The sequence below is a fragment of the Tamandua tetradactyla genome, chromosome 6 (assembly GCF_023851605.1).
Source record: "Tamandua tetradactyla isolate mTamTet1 chromosome 6, mTamTet1.pri, whole genome shotgun sequence".
Lineage (NCBI taxonomy): Eukaryota > Metazoa > Chordata > Mammalia > Pilosa > Myrmecophagidae > Tamandua > Tamandua tetradactyla.
In genome coordinates, this window is record NC_135332.1 from 79382054 (window position 1) to 79399489 (window position 17436).

At 36.5% G+C, this 17436-nt stretch overlaps 1 long non-coding RNA gene across 6 annotated transcripts in view; it reads right to left on the minus strand.

Moving 5' to 3' along the window:
* Positions 1-11890, minus strand: part of LOC143688453 (uncharacterized) — a 57992-nt gene extending 46102 nt beyond the window's left edge. For 2 of the 6 annotated variants that reach the window (XR_013178070.1, XR_013178072.1), the window contains exons 1-2: positions 11539-11889; positions 7781-7926 (exon numbers count right to left, since the gene is read on the minus strand). This is a non-coding gene — a long non-coding RNA (uncharacterized LOC143688453). Of the gene's footprint in view, positions 1-7780; positions 7927-11538 lie in introns of all 6 variants that reach the window. The other 4 variants (XR_013178067.1, XR_013178071.1, XR_013178069.1 and 1 more) reach the window with 3 other exon arrangements.
* Between the last annotated feature and the right edge of the window lie 5546 nt (positions 11891-17436).

Consider the following 17436-nt stretch of genomic DNA (forward strand, 5'->3'; position numbering starts at 1 on the left):
GCTTAGTGAGCCCATATCCATAAATTTAGCCTGATACAGCCTTATATTCCTCCTGCCATTATCCCACACCCTTAAAAACCATTGCCAGAATATTCCCCTGATTTCTGTCTGTATAAATTGGAAAACTCACATAGTTCTTTTGGAGTATAATGTACCTCTTCAGTTGTGATACTTTATACCTCACCTTTAGGGGCCTGTTGGGATTTTAGTTTAGTTATGTCTGGAAGAAATGAGGGGTGGTGGTGGTAGGTCATGAAAAGAATTAGAAGTATCTTCCAAGCCATTTGCTCCAGGGCATTCATTTGCAGTTTCATATGGTGGAACAGATTCATCACTCTAGGGCTAATTGCTTCAGGTGGAGGTTGGGTGACCAACTCATCAGGGCAGTCTGGAGGTGGGGCAGCTATATCCCCAGGGCAGACCATTACAGGGTTGTCTAGAGAAAACTCAGCATGGCCTAGGATTTCAACCTCTCCACCTAAATCATTATCAATCTATATGTACCATCCCATTTTTCAGAGTCCCACTCCTTTCTAATCAAAGCCCTCACTTTTACTGCAGACACTATGTAAGATAGAGATTTCAGTTTACATTGTAAAGTTGTTACTCTAACAATAAGATTCTGAATCTGATTTCTGGAGACCTCAAGTCTACAGCTACAGGAAATAAAATTTTCCTTCAAGATACTCAGTAATGTTTTCATTTCTCAGATAGTGTGAAAGCTTCTCATTGGAAGCCTTAAGCCCAGCTCTTTCACTCATTAATGCATACAGTGTATCTAAAAACAACCAGGCAGCATTACTACACCTCCTATTTCCACAAAACTCCATAAAGTTCACAAAAAGATTATTCCCTAGAGTCTGGCTTCATACAGGCAAAGCATTAGAAGAATTGATGGTGATATTTTGGCTATCACTTTTGTCAACTCACCCCATGGATTGGCAGTACCATTCTGATTATAGGAATCAGAGTCCTTTGTTCCTCTGAGTACAGTCAGAGAAGAAAACCAATCATTCATACCAATTTTTAAGATTTAGTTTCCTAAGAACTTCTCCTAGTACCAAGCTGTATTAGTTGCTTTTCTAGAGAAACAAAATCAACAGGAAATATCCATAAATATAAAATCTATAGAAAGTACCTATGTAACCATGGGGATGTAGAATCCACAATCCATAGGGCAGGTTTCAAAGCTGATGACTCTGATGTAGGGTCTGGATGAACTCCACAGGGGAGGTTTGATGGCTGAAGCAGGAAGAGAGCCTGTCTATTCTGAATCTTCATTAAAAGGCTTCCAGTGATTAGATTAAGCATCACTCATTGCAAAAGACACTCCCCTCAGCTGATTATAAAAGGAATCAGCTGTAGATGCAGCCAACATGATTATGATTTAATTCTTTGAAATGTCCTCATAGCAGCAGACAAGCCTGCACTTGCCAAACCAGACAAACAGGTACTGCCACCTGGCCATGTTGACACATGAACCTGACCATGACACAAAAAGATTGCCAGCCAGCCAGATGATACTGATCCTAAGAGAAAGCAAGCATTCTAGCCTTTGAAACCATGAGCCAGTGCATTTCTGTTGTTAAGTGAACCCATTGTAAGGTTTTTATTTTTACAGCTGAGAAACTAAATCAAGGGTTTGTGTTAAGTACCTATATAGACAGAAGTCTTTGATTCTGTTCTATAAGAGGAGAATAGGGTGATGAGAGCATTTGAAATCTGAAGCAGTGACTGCACCTTATGGTTCAGGTATGTATAGGATAATTTGAAGTGTCACCTCTTAGCAAAAAGAGTGCCATATCTCTACTGCAACTGATACCCACAAACTACAGATCCTAAACAGACTACACCCTGTAACTGTGTCTACAGTTTGTGTCCTTCCTCCACAGTGGCAACAGGCTTTTAGCATCTCCACCCTAATCCAGTTCCTAAATTGAGATAAAAAGGCTTACTTTGGAATAGAGGACAGAATCAGAAAGTAATGTGCAAAGTTTAAACATGATGAGTGCCTATCATGTATCATGTTAGAGTTGGGACAAGTTGGCAGGTTACATCAGAACTCAACTATTCCCTTTTGGAAGACTGCATCCTGGAAAAGCTGGACATTGGGGTTCATGGGATGGAACATTTAAGATAGTCCATGATCTGAGCTTGAACTGTGGAGACTTACTACAATCCTGCAATCCAATAGAATCATCATAGGCTTTGTGACAGTTATCTAACTGATGTTAGAATCTTTCTCAAATTAAGAGCGTTTCCTCTAGAACAAGGGGAATTGCTGCCACAGGTGCTGCCTAAGTATATTTCTTGCATCTTCATCATAGCCTGTTCTGCAAGTGTATTTTGCCTCTTTTAGTTCAAAGAACATATTGTTATCTTTGGTCTGTACTTTGACTACCTGCAGCATACACAAAAGCCCCAAATCATGGGCCAGGAAACTAATTGGGAGATGTCTTAACTTGTCAGGTCTCCCATAACAAAAACCAGACACTGGTTGGCTTAAGCAATGGGAATTGATATCTCACAACTTCGGTGGCAAGAAGTCCAAAATCAAAGTCCCACAAGGCCATGCTTTCTTCTGGAACCTGTAGTGTTCAGGTACTCAATCTACTTTGCCACAATTCTTGGGCTTTTTTGGCCTGCACCTCTGCCCTGCCTGACAATCTGTCTCATTGATCTCCTCCTTGGCTTTCTCTGACTTCTGGCTTTTACTGACTAGCTGAGTCCAAATTTACTCTGCCTCAGAAGGAATGCTGTCATATGGATTAAGTCTCATATGAATCAATTTGGCATTTTCTAAATAGGATCTTCAAACATTCAATCACAATTAATTCCATACCTTAACTAGTAATAACATTTTCAAAGACCCTATTAACAGATGGGTTCACACCATCAGGAATACAGAAAAGACTTTAATATGTCTTTGGTGGTACACATGATTTCATCCCCAATAGGGAAGAAAAGACTGACAAACATGGTGCAAACTAAGTATCCACTTTCCTAGACCTAACAAGGAGCACATCTTTCCAGGATTCAGGTGCAATTCAACATTCTTTGGTCACATGGGCCACAATAAAAGGACCTGAACACAGCCATGTTGTGGATCCCAAATGCCTTGAGTTTTTGATACTCTACAACTGGTAGGCATTTGAGAGCAAGAAGTTGTCTTTTTTCTGTATGCCACTCTTGCTGGGCACCTGGAAGGGGCTGAGCAAATACTTCACTCTCTAGCCTTCAGTTATCACAATGGTCTGAGAACAGCATTCCTAACATACCAATATTCCTACAGCACAAAGGGAGGTTCTGTCAGGGAACCAATACATTATTTCTTTCATGTGGCCACTGGAAACTGGATATGGCTCTCAAGTTCCAGAGGAGGTTAGTGAAATTATAAGTGCTGGAGACCTACTTCTCCACATCACAACTCTGAAACAATGGCATATCCCCAAATATCAAAGAGAAATGAAGTTCTATTCCCCTATTTGAGTAGAAACTTGCAGTAATAAATCCCCAATTTTCCTATGATTTGATAGCACAATAATGTTTGTGTTTTATCTTAAGGATGCTATCTCAGGATGGTAAGCAGGGGTAAGATAAAAGAGGCAATAACCTACTTTGACTGTCTATTGGACTTTCATCTGGCCTGTGATTTATTAACTACTGCCTGGAACAACAGACTCTCAAATGAGCTGACACGGATGAGTACTGAAGGCTGAGAGAGGAGAAATCTCCCTCTTCTGACTTATGGTGGGGCTTATATGTGCTGTGGGGTCACAACATTCCTGCGTTTGAATTCCATCTTTGTCACTCCCTCGATAAGACGAAGCCTGAGACACCAACCCTCTTAGCCTCAATTTCCTCATCTACACAGTGGATCTTACATCATTAAACTCACAAAGTTGCTGTACAACTTAAGCTACATGTTATACTGCCTAATGTGCCATTTATAATAGAGTTGGGGGAGTTCTGCATAATCTCCATTCATTGCTCTCAAAATTGCAATATTAGCCAAAAATGCTAAACATAAATCCTTACACAGGAAAGTAAAATCCCTACACATTTCAAGTTATATTAAGATCACATTTGTTTCTGATTAAATAATGGTGGGGGAGATAATATATGAGACAAGTAAGAGATATGGTGTGGAAGGGGGGTGGGATGGTGAAGCAGTGTACATGGAAAGAAGTGGACAGGTTAGAGACATTTTGATGAACATGGCATCAATATGATCAGTTAGAGTTGGGGGGTGAGGAGAAAAGAGAACATTCCTTTTGGAGAGGATTATCTTTCAGAAGTTAAGAAATTTATAGATACAAGCAAAAAAGTGTTCCTTTGTGTCTAGTGAAGTCTACATTTGTATATATGTGTACATATACATGCACATATATGTACACAAACACAGCTACACAAAATGGAAATGATCATTCATTTAATTAGTCATGTTCTTTGCTATTCCAAAGGAGACCAATCAAGAGAAGAGAGCAAATCAGAGTAAGAAAATAAAACATCCTGAAAAATTGTTATACTTTTAAAGTTATGAATCTTTTTATAGTATTACCATATGTGCTCTACAATGTGATTTTATTGATACTTTTTTCTCAAGCATATCACAAGCTATTTCAATTATATGTATTTACTATAACTTTATTGCACTATTCAAAACTTATAGAATACCTGCAAAATGTACTTTGTAATTGTAAGCATATTTTTCTTAAGAAGAAAAGTGTCTTTGCACATACAGAATGTATCACTTTCAAACACACAAACACACACCTCTGAATCTAGAACTCAAAATTAGTAGTTTTGTTTAGTTTTACTAATTCTTAGGATGGAAGAAAATTAGGATTTGTTAACGTAATTATCTAATCCAACACTCAGTTGATAAGTGAATAAATTTTAATCCATGGGAGTCAAATGATTAGTTCAACATACATATTAAACTACTGGCTGATCCCATGTCAAAATTTCCAGTAATTTTCCAGTCTATTCTTCTCTGCATCCATTTCATTCTTCCCTATCCTATTTTAATACTTTTTTACTCTTTTCACAGTGTAGGTATATTCAGATCTATGTACCCCAGAGAAGAACATGTTCTTTAACTTAATCCATTTCTGTGAGCATGAACATATTTTTAGACTTTTTGATGTGGTTACTTCAGTTAAGGTGTGCCCCACCTCAATCAAGAAGTGTCTTAATCCCAGGACTGGATTCCTTTAAAATCAGAATGAAATTCAGGGAGAGAGAAGTCATAGAAGGAGCAGCTAGAACCTGAAATCCAACAGAATCCAGAAGAGATGGAAGAGGCCAGGAGAGGCTGGCCATTATGTGATAGAGGAGTACGGATGAAGTCCATATGAGTGAGGCATGATAATATTTGATTTTTTGTTTCTGACATTTCATTCAACATACAGTCCTTAAGGTTCACATACTTAGTTGCATAGCTCATAATGTCATTGCTTCTTGGGGCTGTTCAGTAGTCCATTGTATGTATACACCACAGTTGTTAGTGTATCCTTAGGCTAACTCCATTACTTGTGGATAATGAACACTGCCACCATAAACCCCAGTGTGCAAATGCCCATTCATGTCCCCACACTCAGTTCCTCCAGGTATAGAATGAGCAATGGGATTCAGAATAATATGACAACCCCACCCCTAGTCTCTTGTGGAACCATCACACTGCCCTCCAAGGGGCTGAATCTTTCAGTTTCCCTACTGATAGTGAATAGATGTATATCTTTCTCCACATTTTCTCCAGCACTTGTTTCTCTCTGATCATTTTTAAACAGTTGTTTTCACATATCATACAAGGCATCCTAAGTAAATTGACATGTCTTTGCCACCATGATCTATAGGAACACATTTCCATTTCTTCCACTGAGATTCCATATCCCTCCCCTATGCCCTCTACCTGTTGACATTTATTTGGAATAATGCCTTTGCCATAACTGATTTTGATGAGACTTTGTACTAAGCACTTGTTTCTGATATCACTTATGGCTTTTGGGATATTGTAGTGGAATGAATATATTTTGCAGCTGGAAAAAAATAAGTCTTTGAGGGGTGGGGGTTCAGAGAGTGGAGTGCAGTGGTTTGAAGCCATATGTACCCTAGGAAGATATGTTCTTAAATGTAATCCATTCCTGTGGAGCCCATTGTGAGTAGGATTTTTTGATAAGGCTACTTCAGTTTAAGATGTGGTGCACCTCATTTAGGATGAGTCTTAATTCTCTTACTGAAGTTCTCTATAAGACAGTGAAATTCAGACAGAAAGCTGAAATCAATGAAATCCAGTAGAGAAGGGAGAGACTGGCAGACTCTGACATGTGCCTTACATGAGACAAAAGAGCCAAAAATCTCCAGCAGCCAGTCTTCTGGAATAAAGCATCATCTTGATGCCTTAATTTGGACATTTTCCCAATCCCAAGACTGTTAGCTGATAAGTTCCCACTGTTTAAGCCTCCCCATTTCATGGTTGCTTCAACAGCCTAGGGAGATAAAACAGGATAAGAGAACCAGAGTTGTATATAATCTCAGCAGTGACATTTATATCTATATCATTTAGTGCATGTGGGTATATTTTTTCCTGGAATTCCTGCACATATTCATATTCAAACATTTTTTCCTTTCCCTGGATTCCTTCATGACCTGGCATGCATCACATTATGAAAAGGGTTTCCCTGACTCACTACTTAGATTAGCCACAACATAAATTCTAGCATCTCCCTTTGCACATATTTTGTTAAAGGATTTAATGAAGTATTATTTACCAAAAACTCATGGAATCCTCCATTTTAAGTGTAGATGTCAATGAATTTTTGTAAATGTACAGTTGTGTGACCATCATCATAATTCAGTTCTAGCACACTTCTATTTCCCCCATGACTCCTTTCTGTCAGCTCTGCGGTGGGTTCTCACTCTCAGCACCAACTAAAAACAAATATCAGTTTGACTTCTGCTTCTACAGTTTCCTAGAAATTTCATATCAATAAAATCACACATGTGGTCTGTGGTGTCTAGGTTCTTTCAGGTAAGAAAAATGTCTTGATATACACCCATATTTTTTGCATGCGTTGGTGGTCCATTTCATTTTATTATGGGGCTGCATTCCTTTACATAGATATGCACTCAGGCTATTTCCAGGTTTGTTTGAGGTTCTCTCTCTTCTTTAATATTATTGCTCATATTCTTAAATTTTGCACAAAGTAGTAAAGAGATACCAGAGCTATCCTTGTGGTCTGATATAATACTTCCCATTGCTTCTAAAATCATAAGGGTTTGTGTGGGATTTTAATTTTATTTTTTCCACTTAGTTCCCAAAAATAAGAAAAAATTCTCAAGAGATTTAATAGTAAGTGCATGTAATCATTCAATTTTTATAGCTGAAATTTCCTAACTATAAAGAGTACCCTTTGTCCCCAGTAGGAAATGTTTGTAACATTATTAATGTGTTTGTATGTCTGATTATTTCATTATCTGAAGCATTCAGAATCTATGAGTAAAGGAATTTTATTGAGTTGCTGTTTCTCTAAAAGTTCTTACTCCAGTTTTCCCCAAACTTGATGAGCAAAATTCATTATTTCTTATTTTTCTATAATGCCATTAAGATTATGTCACATGCAAATAAAAGTAAAATAAATTTAAAAAGCTTGTTTCAAGTCTCTAATAACAGTTAAAGGACACTAGACTTCAGTAAATTATTCCTATCTCTAAGAAATTATGCAGTAATAGGTATAGTTCATACTACTGACCATTAACTTAAAGCAGTACTACATACCTTCTTTCATACTTCATGTAATGGTTTCTGACAAGATGTTCACCAAAGTTGTGATTCAGCAACTCTAGAAAATTGACTCCTCTGATTTTCCACCTTGGAAGATCAACTCTGGAGAGCCTTTTGTCACATTTTCATATTCTCTAACCCTAAGAGCCAAAACCATTAACAACTAAATAGCATTGTCTCAGATGGAAATCACTATAAAAACATATGTAAAAGCATTATTTGACATTGATACTCAAAACTAAGAACAAACCATGGCATAAATCACATAGATGACATAAAAATTGAAGGAAAAGTATAGCCTAGATTTTTCATATAGAAATTTATGACCCATTTTTCAGTGTTTTGAAGACTCCACCTATGCTTTGATTTAGAAATAATCACTGGAATAGCATATTTCAGTAACAATACAACTTAAAATCTATATCCATCTTGCATTTATGATATATGTTAAATTTTCTCCAATAGCAAGATGCCATCAGAATGGGAAATAGCATTTAGGTCTTAGTTTATGTGTTTTATTTTCCCCATCTGACCAGAGATGTCCATTATTGGTGACTATAATGTCTTCTTTTTATGGTTCTTAAAAAAGGTTTCAGTATAGTTTCTTATAAATTGTATGTCTTGATACCTATTTTCTCTCAAAAAAGCTGAAGCATTAGCTAATACAGTATTTTTAGTGTATTGCAGAATTCAAATTGAAACAAACCAAAAATATACCTTACTCTGTTACTTACAGAACCATAGTTTCTTTCTAACTTCTCTCTGCTTGAAGTGTAATCCCAAACAGCTTAGATCACATACACCATTCAGAGAATGTCCTATTTGTTCCATTTTGCCTATCTTTAGCAGTGACCTAACTATGGTAAATACTTTATAATGAATTTTCAATCTCAAATATTTATTTGATCCTTAAAGGAAATTTAAGTTAAAGTTAAATGGAAATATATCAGTCATGTAATTTGGATATAAGTGAGAATAGATAAAGAGCTATTAAGTGTGATGCGCTCCTTTTTCTAACACTGACAGATAACTAATGAGTTTAAGAAAATAAGATGAACAAATTATTCTGACAATACTTAAATAGAATTTAAGTTGTGAAAAAATTCTTTCCACCATTTAATTTTGTGCCACATGGGCAGCTATACAGATCAACCTACCCATATTGCCTCTTTTTATCAGTTAACTGTGGAAAATAGTTGAGAGTGGCTTACTTATCTCATTTCCAACCACCTTGCAATTTCTCCCCTCAGCAGGTTAGAAGTTAGAAAAGGTAAGCTACCTTTCTTATGACCCCTTAAAGCTCAAATGCTTTACCTGGCCTAGTGTCCACCCAATAGATGGCCATCTGAGATTGTGCATGGATAAAGGAACATTGAGAACTGTTCCATGACCTGGTTTCTAAAGCTTTTGCCCAGAAATGCACATATTCTTTCAACTCCTATGTATTGGCTCACATTTATTTTACAAGACCAAGTCACATGGCCTAACCTTAACCACTTGTGTTGAGTATAATTGCTCCCAGGAAGGACAGCAAATATTTAAAAACAATGATATAGTGCTTTAAAGAGAACAGTAGTCTTATTTACATCAGTGAATGAGTTGTAGGGAAATAAGAATAGAAGAGTGAAGCTAATTGGAAAATTATTTTCAATGTCCACCCTAGATTGGTTTCTACAGAGCACCTGGAGTTGGGAAGAATGTGATATATTTTGGTAGAGTCAACATGGTTTGTTGGCAGAATAGATGTGGAGGATTAAGGAAAGGGATCATTCAAATATGACTTCTAGATTTTTTATTTCATCAGTGATGACAAGCATGAATGCAATAAAAGGTAGAATTCAGGAATGATGCTTTACTATGAAGGAGAACTAAATCATTCTTTCCACAACTTTCACATCAAAGGTGCCAGGAGATGATGGATCTACATCTGTCTTCCCAAGCATTAAAGAATAGGTAATACCTACATTGTGTAAATTGATCCAGGGCCAAAGAAATATATTTTGCAAGTATAGTGTAATATTGATAACAAAGCTTAATAGAATGCTGAAGACACAGGTTCAATTTCTGGCGCCTGCTCAAACAAGAAAAAAAAAGCTTAATGGGGAAAGCACTAAAAAAGGAAATTTTAGCCTATCTGTAATTTCAATGTAGATGCCTATTTGTAAAATATAAATTCATACTAAGCAAACTTAATTCCAAATAATCTGAGGGTAATAATGCAAATAGTGCCTAATCCAAAAACACATGAGTGATTAAAAATTTAGGAAATCACTAATGTATTAAACAAATGAATAGGTCAAAACAGCATGTTAATCATATCACCTCTTACCCATCTCTCTGAGATATGTATGCCAGAGCCTCTATTCTTGGAATTTCTTTCCCAGATGTTTTGCCTAACAGTTAGGCAGTTAAATAGAACAATGTGATTCAATTACTTTCTACTCAGTTTTTCCCAGTCTCAGTCTCTAGTGGATAATTTGTAATTCAGTGATCTCCAATTTAACAGACTCTCAGTTAATGGGCCCCAAAGATTTCCATGCAGGATTAATTGCTTTAGGGGACTTCCACAGAGGAGACAATGAATGCCTTTGAAGTTTTCATGCAATGTTTCTTGCTTCTTTATTCACTATCAACAGTGGATTAAAAAGTTAGAATAAACCCATATTGTAAACATTGAAAGAAAGAAAAACTACTTAGAACTAATTGAGTTTATTTACTTATTCCTTCACTTACTCAATGAATACTTAGAGTTTTCCTAAGATGTTCTGAACACTGTGCTGGCTCTAACCAGAACTTATGTGGCACTATAGTGTAACTTGAGTGTCTTGTCCTCTCTAACACACAGACCCCTCATTATGAATCCCCACATATGTACAACAGCAAATGAAAGCTTTTTAATTCCAGTTCCACAGAGCAAACACTCCTCTCAGTGTTCTTTGCTTCCGCTTCACTGTGAAGCCAGAATCTATGTATGGTCTCTTAAGACAAGTGCACTCCCCTTAATTGCCACCAAAAGCAGTTGCTTCATACCACTTTCACATGCAAGAAAGTTAGATGTGGATGCTAAATGGTTCAGACTGAGCCTCTTACATCACCTGTGCCATTAACTTAACTTCCTACCTCATGCAAGCTGAAACGATTTTTTAAGGTTGATGGTGGACCATTGCCCACAAAGAGGTCTTTTTGGTCAACAGTGTTTCCCACAAAAATAGTTCACACTGAAGTCTGCCTTGGGCACAATCCTAAACCAGGTTCCCTGCTTTCTAGTGGAGATCCATCATTCTTTTTCCATTCATTAACAGTTAACATAAGCATTGATGTACTTATACTCATCTCTACCATTTTATTACTTATTCTATACTTGTCTGCTCTGTTTTTGTAACAGTTCCTGCTTTTTCTGGATGATTTAATATTTTTAGACTCCCATTTTAGTTTTCCCATTTTTTTTATCCATCTCTCTTTGATTTTTTCTAGTGGTTAGTCTAGGGATTGAATTTACACTGTTTGCAGCCTAATAAGAGTTAACAGTATGCTATTACTAGTAAAATATAGAAACCTTGCAACTGGATAGGTACATTTAACCCCATCATTGTAAGAAATGTTTGTTATATAAGCTGCATTTACATACATACTAAACTCCACAAGACAATGCTATAATGTTGCTCTAAGCAGCCACATGCTTTAAAAAGAAATTAAGAGAAAACTAGTCTTTTATATTCACTTATATGTACCACTTCTGATGCACTTCATACCTTCATGTAGATTTGAGTTTCACTGGTATCATTAATCTTCAGGCTGAAACTTTTTGTAACCCCCTGTTCTTCTGTTTGGGACCAGATTGGAGTCAGGATAGTGGTGTGAAATTCAGTTTATGGGGGCTCTAATCATGCACACACCAGACATGCCTGGTGGGCGTGGGAATCACTAGGTTAGCACAGAAAACACCCCCAGGGCTGCACTCCGAGACCGTCCCGCGGGTCAGCCCAAGCTAGTGGATCTCTGCATCCCACGCCCCTGGCGCCTCTTGCCTCCGTCTCTCCGCCGGCTGCGGGTCAACCGTCCCTGCCAGCGGTCGTTGCCCGCGAGCCCGTCCTCCCTCGCGCGCATCGCGCGGCGAAGCGGTTGCCCTTGTGACGTGTGCCCTGTCGCGGGGCCGCCAGGTTGGGCTCGCGGCTGCCACGTGCCATTAGGGATGGCTCTGCCGCTCCTGTTCGCCCCCTCCTTCTGCCCGCGGGATGCGCAATGCCCGCCCGCGCCGCTGCGGGGTTTTCTAGGTTCTCTCCGAGCTACCCGGTCCTTCCTCATGCCATCCGCCTGCCGGGCGCTGTCCTCTACTGGGTCCTTCCCTCGCCTTGGGTCTCCAAGTGGCCTCGGACGGTAAAGGCGAGGGGACAGCACACATTCTACACAAACTCCCACCCGCATCACTGGGGGCGCTCGTCTCTAAGGGGACAACAAATTATTATTTTTCTCTAAATCTTTATGTTCATTTCACCTTCATGCCTCATATTTTGCTGAATCTAAAATTATGGGTTGGCAGTTTTTTTGTTTTTTTTGTTTTTGCCTTCTTTGTTTACTGAACTTTAAAGGCACAGTTAAACCCTTTTCTGATTTGCATGGTTTCTAATGATAAACCCTCAGTTATTCAAATTATTGTTTTCCAGTTTGTTAAATGTCTGGGATTTTCTTGGTTATTTTCAATATTTTGTCTTTATCTTTGGTTTTCAGCATTTTGACTCTCATGCACCTGTGGGTTTTGCTGTGTTCAAATTCATCTTGTTCAGGTTTGCTAAGTTTCTATAATTTGTAAGTTGGCATTTGTCCCTAAATTGGGTCGTTTATCTTGGACATTGTTTCTTCAAGAACTGTGCCTGTCCCATTCTCTCTAAACTCTTCTTCTAGGAAACTTTCCAAATCTTCTTTCTTTAGAAATTTTCCCACAGGTCCCTGAGGTGCTGCTCATTCTTTAAAATAATATCCTTTCTCTCTCCTAGATTGGAGAATTTCTATTGATTCAGTTTAGAAGTTCACTGATTTCCCTCCCTGACATCTCCATTATTCTATTTACCCTTCCAGTTGAGTTTTTATTATAAATAATGATTTTTTTCAATACTAAAATTTATATTTGTTTCACTTTTATGTACTCCTTTCTTTGTTGAAGGTACTTATCTTTTTATTCACTATTTTTTCTTTACCTTGCTGAGCACAGAGTATTGCCATTGATGTATTTTATTATTGAAAACGTGTTTGCAAACTAAGCGAAAAATGTTGCCTCAGTTTAAAAAATGTAAAGTCTTGGTTACTAGTTAAAATTTGGGCATATTTCTCTACTTTATTAATTTTTTATTAAATGGATTAATTTGGATTGCTCTTGATTTGAAGTCAGTGAAAATAGCTTGTATGGAAAGGAAAGTTGAGAAGACAAGCATCTTTGACCTCTGACAATGTCAATTATTTAGGATGGGATGGCATTGGGTTACCTAATAAGAACACATAAAATACACTGAAAGATCATTTAAAATGATACAGACCAAGAGAGTAAAAACTTAAATGCCAAAGAATACTCAATGAAGTTCTCTTTATAATGTAAATACTGAAAACAAGCTAAATGTCTAAATAGGTTTACCCTTTCAAAATAATATTATACAGACTTTTTTAAAAGGCAACCCAAGAACAGTTGTCAAGACATGCAAAAAAAATCTAAAAAGTAGAATGTAAAATTGCATCTACAACATGATTAAAACCATGTAAAATTACATCAACAGATGGATGAGGAGTGAAAGAAAGCTGTAAGAATAAAAATTGTTCTGACTTTTTGGGAATATGATTAAAATGGTATCTTTCAGGGTTCTGTAAATATAATGTTGGTTGTGTAATAAAATAGTTGCATTTTTTTAGTATTCATTTATAAATCTTTATAATTCATGAAGATATATTAAGCTCTAGATTTTAATATTAAAATCTTAGATTTAATGCAAATTGGAACTGTACAGGACACTTTTCTTTAACAGCAATAATGTCTAGTTTATTTGAAGAATTTAATGTTGTTCTAGAGACTAGATAAATGCAACTTGAAGAGCCAAAAATACTATCACTCAATTATCTCTTTACTTATTCATTTATTCATGCAATGATTATCCAGTAGGTATTTACTTTGTGCCAAGCACAAAGATAGGTATTAGAATGAATAAAACATCATCCCTGCCATCAATGAGATCTTACAATACTGATAGAGGCAGATTCACAAATATGAGGAGAAAAAAACAAAGCAAAACAAAAACTCTAGCACTAACTTGTCTCACCTATTAATATCCAGATGTATAAATATACGTATGCCTTGAGAAGAGGTGCTGTTCATGGAAGGATCCACTTAGAAAATGTAAAATTAATTGAATCTTTAAAAAATTATATAGAAAAAAGCCCTGTGGACCCATCAGAGCAAAAACAATAAACAAAAACAAACAAACAAACAAACAAAAAACCAAGCCTGCCTTGTCCTATTCCCTCAGGAATTTTGTCTTGATAGCTTTTAAATGTGAAATCCCTACCATAGCAGCTGACTCAGACAATCGGGTGCCTAGCTCATTACATTTAACCCAATACAAATAAATCTCACCTGCCCTAAACCTGCCCCTATAAGACAGACAAACCCTTTTTCCATCAATAGTAGCCAGGCTTCTTTTTTCTGTCCATAAAAATTGTTTGCCAGCCTTAGAATCCTGAAGCTACTTCTGTTCTTGCAAGTGATCTGGCTTCCTTTGCTGCAGTAAAATTTTATTGTTCCTAATAAAATGCCTTAATCAGCAAACTTGACTATTTCTCTTTTGATACTCTTGAAGGATAACAGAATCAGACATGGAAAGGAGAAAAGGAGAAGGTAATGGACTTGACATTAGGACCAACATTTTTAAAAAATGAAGATTGGGGCCAGAAGGTAGCTTTGGGACATCAAAATATGTGTCACATGTATAGAGTAACAAGCAATAAATCTGGAAAAGTAGGCACCGAGGTGGCTCTTTAAGGATCAGGAATGCCACTAATATTAATATTTTAGACTTTATAGACTATCTGCTTATGTGCATTTAAAAAGTTATATCCAAATAAAATCACACTTTCTGACAGAAATAGCTGTGTTGTATCATCACTAAATGGCACAAATGGGTTACTTTCAAAATCGGCAAATTCTCAAGTATCTTAATGATTTAGCTTCTCTGATATTTAACTTCTAAATAAGTCTGTGTTATCTCATCCAATATTTTAAATGTATTCATTAAAATAACATGTAAAAATATTGAAGTTTGTGAGATATGTTATCAAACCATTTCAGATGGATGAACTAATTTTTATGTGCTACAAATGGGAAAATGCTAATAAGAGCACTTGAATTCCTGTGCATCAAATGTTTAATAAAACCCTGAAAGCAAATTAGAATTGAATATATTGTTTCAATGGGACTGATTATCTTTAGATTCACAGCTGTTCTCAAATGATAAGAACAACATGGATGACAGCTTCCAACAATAATTGTGAAAATGCTATTAATTATTGCTATCATTTATTGGATGATTTACCTGTGCCAAGCTTAGCACTCAGTAATTCTATTTTTATCTCATCTTATTATCTCATTAATTATATAAGGCAGGCAATTTTATTGTCTGCATTTTAAAAGTGTATTATATGAGATTCAAAAATCTATGTAAATTTGCCAAATTAATTTAGCCAGAAATTGTTAAATCATGAGGTTTTTATGCATTCAGAATCTTTTCTTTATTAATGGAGACCTATTTTGTGCTTTGTAAAATGTAGTAATCTGATAAATTAGGGGGAAATAACAAGCTAATACTGAATTCTCTCAATAGGAGGTAATTTCTTCTTCCCCAAATCAATTTTTGCTCTGAATAATGAGAATTAATCATGCTCATCATAATGTGCCTAGTTATGGACTATTGTTAATGGTCATGAAATTATCAGGACACAGAGTTTGATTTGATAACCTGGTGTCAACTGAATTCCCAAGGTTGATTTTTATGGTGCGTGCTTTAATATTTCTATTCATTAGTTCTCACTTGGTTGGCTACTAAATTCCACAGGAGACAAAAATTTCTTAAGGCTATTTTTTTCCACTGGAATAGTATGGCCTTTGGTCACAGCATTATAGCATAGTGGAAACACTTGTGGTGAGTCATTTATATAAAGTTCACATTTTGTAAACTTTTTTTTCATTTAGAACAATGTTTTTAGCATTTAAAGACTTCCCTCTAATGGAAAAGATGAATTAATTACCTATTCAGACATGTTTTTTTAGATGCAAAATAGCCCTTTCCTATTACTGAAGATAAGAAAGTTGTTTTTCCCAACGTAGCTTACTTTCCTGTAGATGGCTACACAGAGATGGTTTCAAATTGTTGAGCCAGAGAAACTATATAGATGGCACTGAGGTAATGAAGATTTTACATATATTTATGCATAGATATTTGCAGATATATATGTAAATATATATATTTTTACATATATATCTGAAAGGGAAATACATATATATCTGGAAGGAAAAAAAAAAGAAAAGCTAAACCTCACCCTATTGATATTCTGCCACAGAAGCCAGGCTGTAGATACATATTTTTTCTCTTGCCACAGTGACTAATAACATTTCTTTTGAAGAAATCATGTAGAGAAAATTACCAACTATTTCTCTGCCACAAGAGAAATTAGAATGTCAAAATGTGGAATTTTTTACTACCTCTTCCTGTTTTAAAATTCATTGTCTTAGTTTAGAAGGGCTGCTATGACAAATACTACTCAATATTTTTCCATCCTGCTGCTCCAGAATATAGAAGACTAGAGGGCTTTAATACATTTTATTATTACAATTGACTTTTTTCCTCTATTTTTTTCTTTTGTTACTTGTTCTTTGGGTGTAAAATTTAGGCCACTACCTCCTATTACTACATCTTGAAGACGTTTCCCTACATTTTCTCCTGGAAGCTTTATGGTGCTAGTTCTTATATTTAGGTGTTTAATCCACTTTGAGTTAATTTTTGAATAGGGTATAAGATAAGGGTTCTATTTCATTGTTTTGGCTATTGATATCCAGTTCTTCCATGCCCATTTATTGAAAAGATTATTTTGTCCAATTTCAGAGGATTTGGGGGCCTTATCAAAAATCAGTTGACCATAGATTTAGTGACATATTTCTGCACTCTCTATTAGAGTCTATTGGTCAATGCTTCTATCTTTGTGCCAGTACCACGATGTTTTGAGAACTGTGGCGTCATGGTTAGGGACAGGTGTCAACTTGGCCAAGTTGTGGTACCTGTTCATCTGATTGGGCAAGTGCTGGCCTGTCTGTTGCAATGAGGACATTTCATAGGATTAGGTCATGATCACGTCAGCTACATCCACAGCTGATTCCATTTGTAATCAGCCAAAGGGGAGTGTCTTCTGCAATTAGTGATGCTAAATGCAATCATGGAAAGCCTTTTAAGGAGGACTCAGAGGAGACAGGTCCCATTCCTGCTTCAGCTGGTGAGCCTCTCCTGTGGAGTTCATCCAGACCCTCCATTGGAATCATTGGCTTCACAGCCTGCCCTGTGAATTTTGGACTCTGCGTTCCTATGGTCACGTGAGACACTTTGATAAATTTTATATTTGCA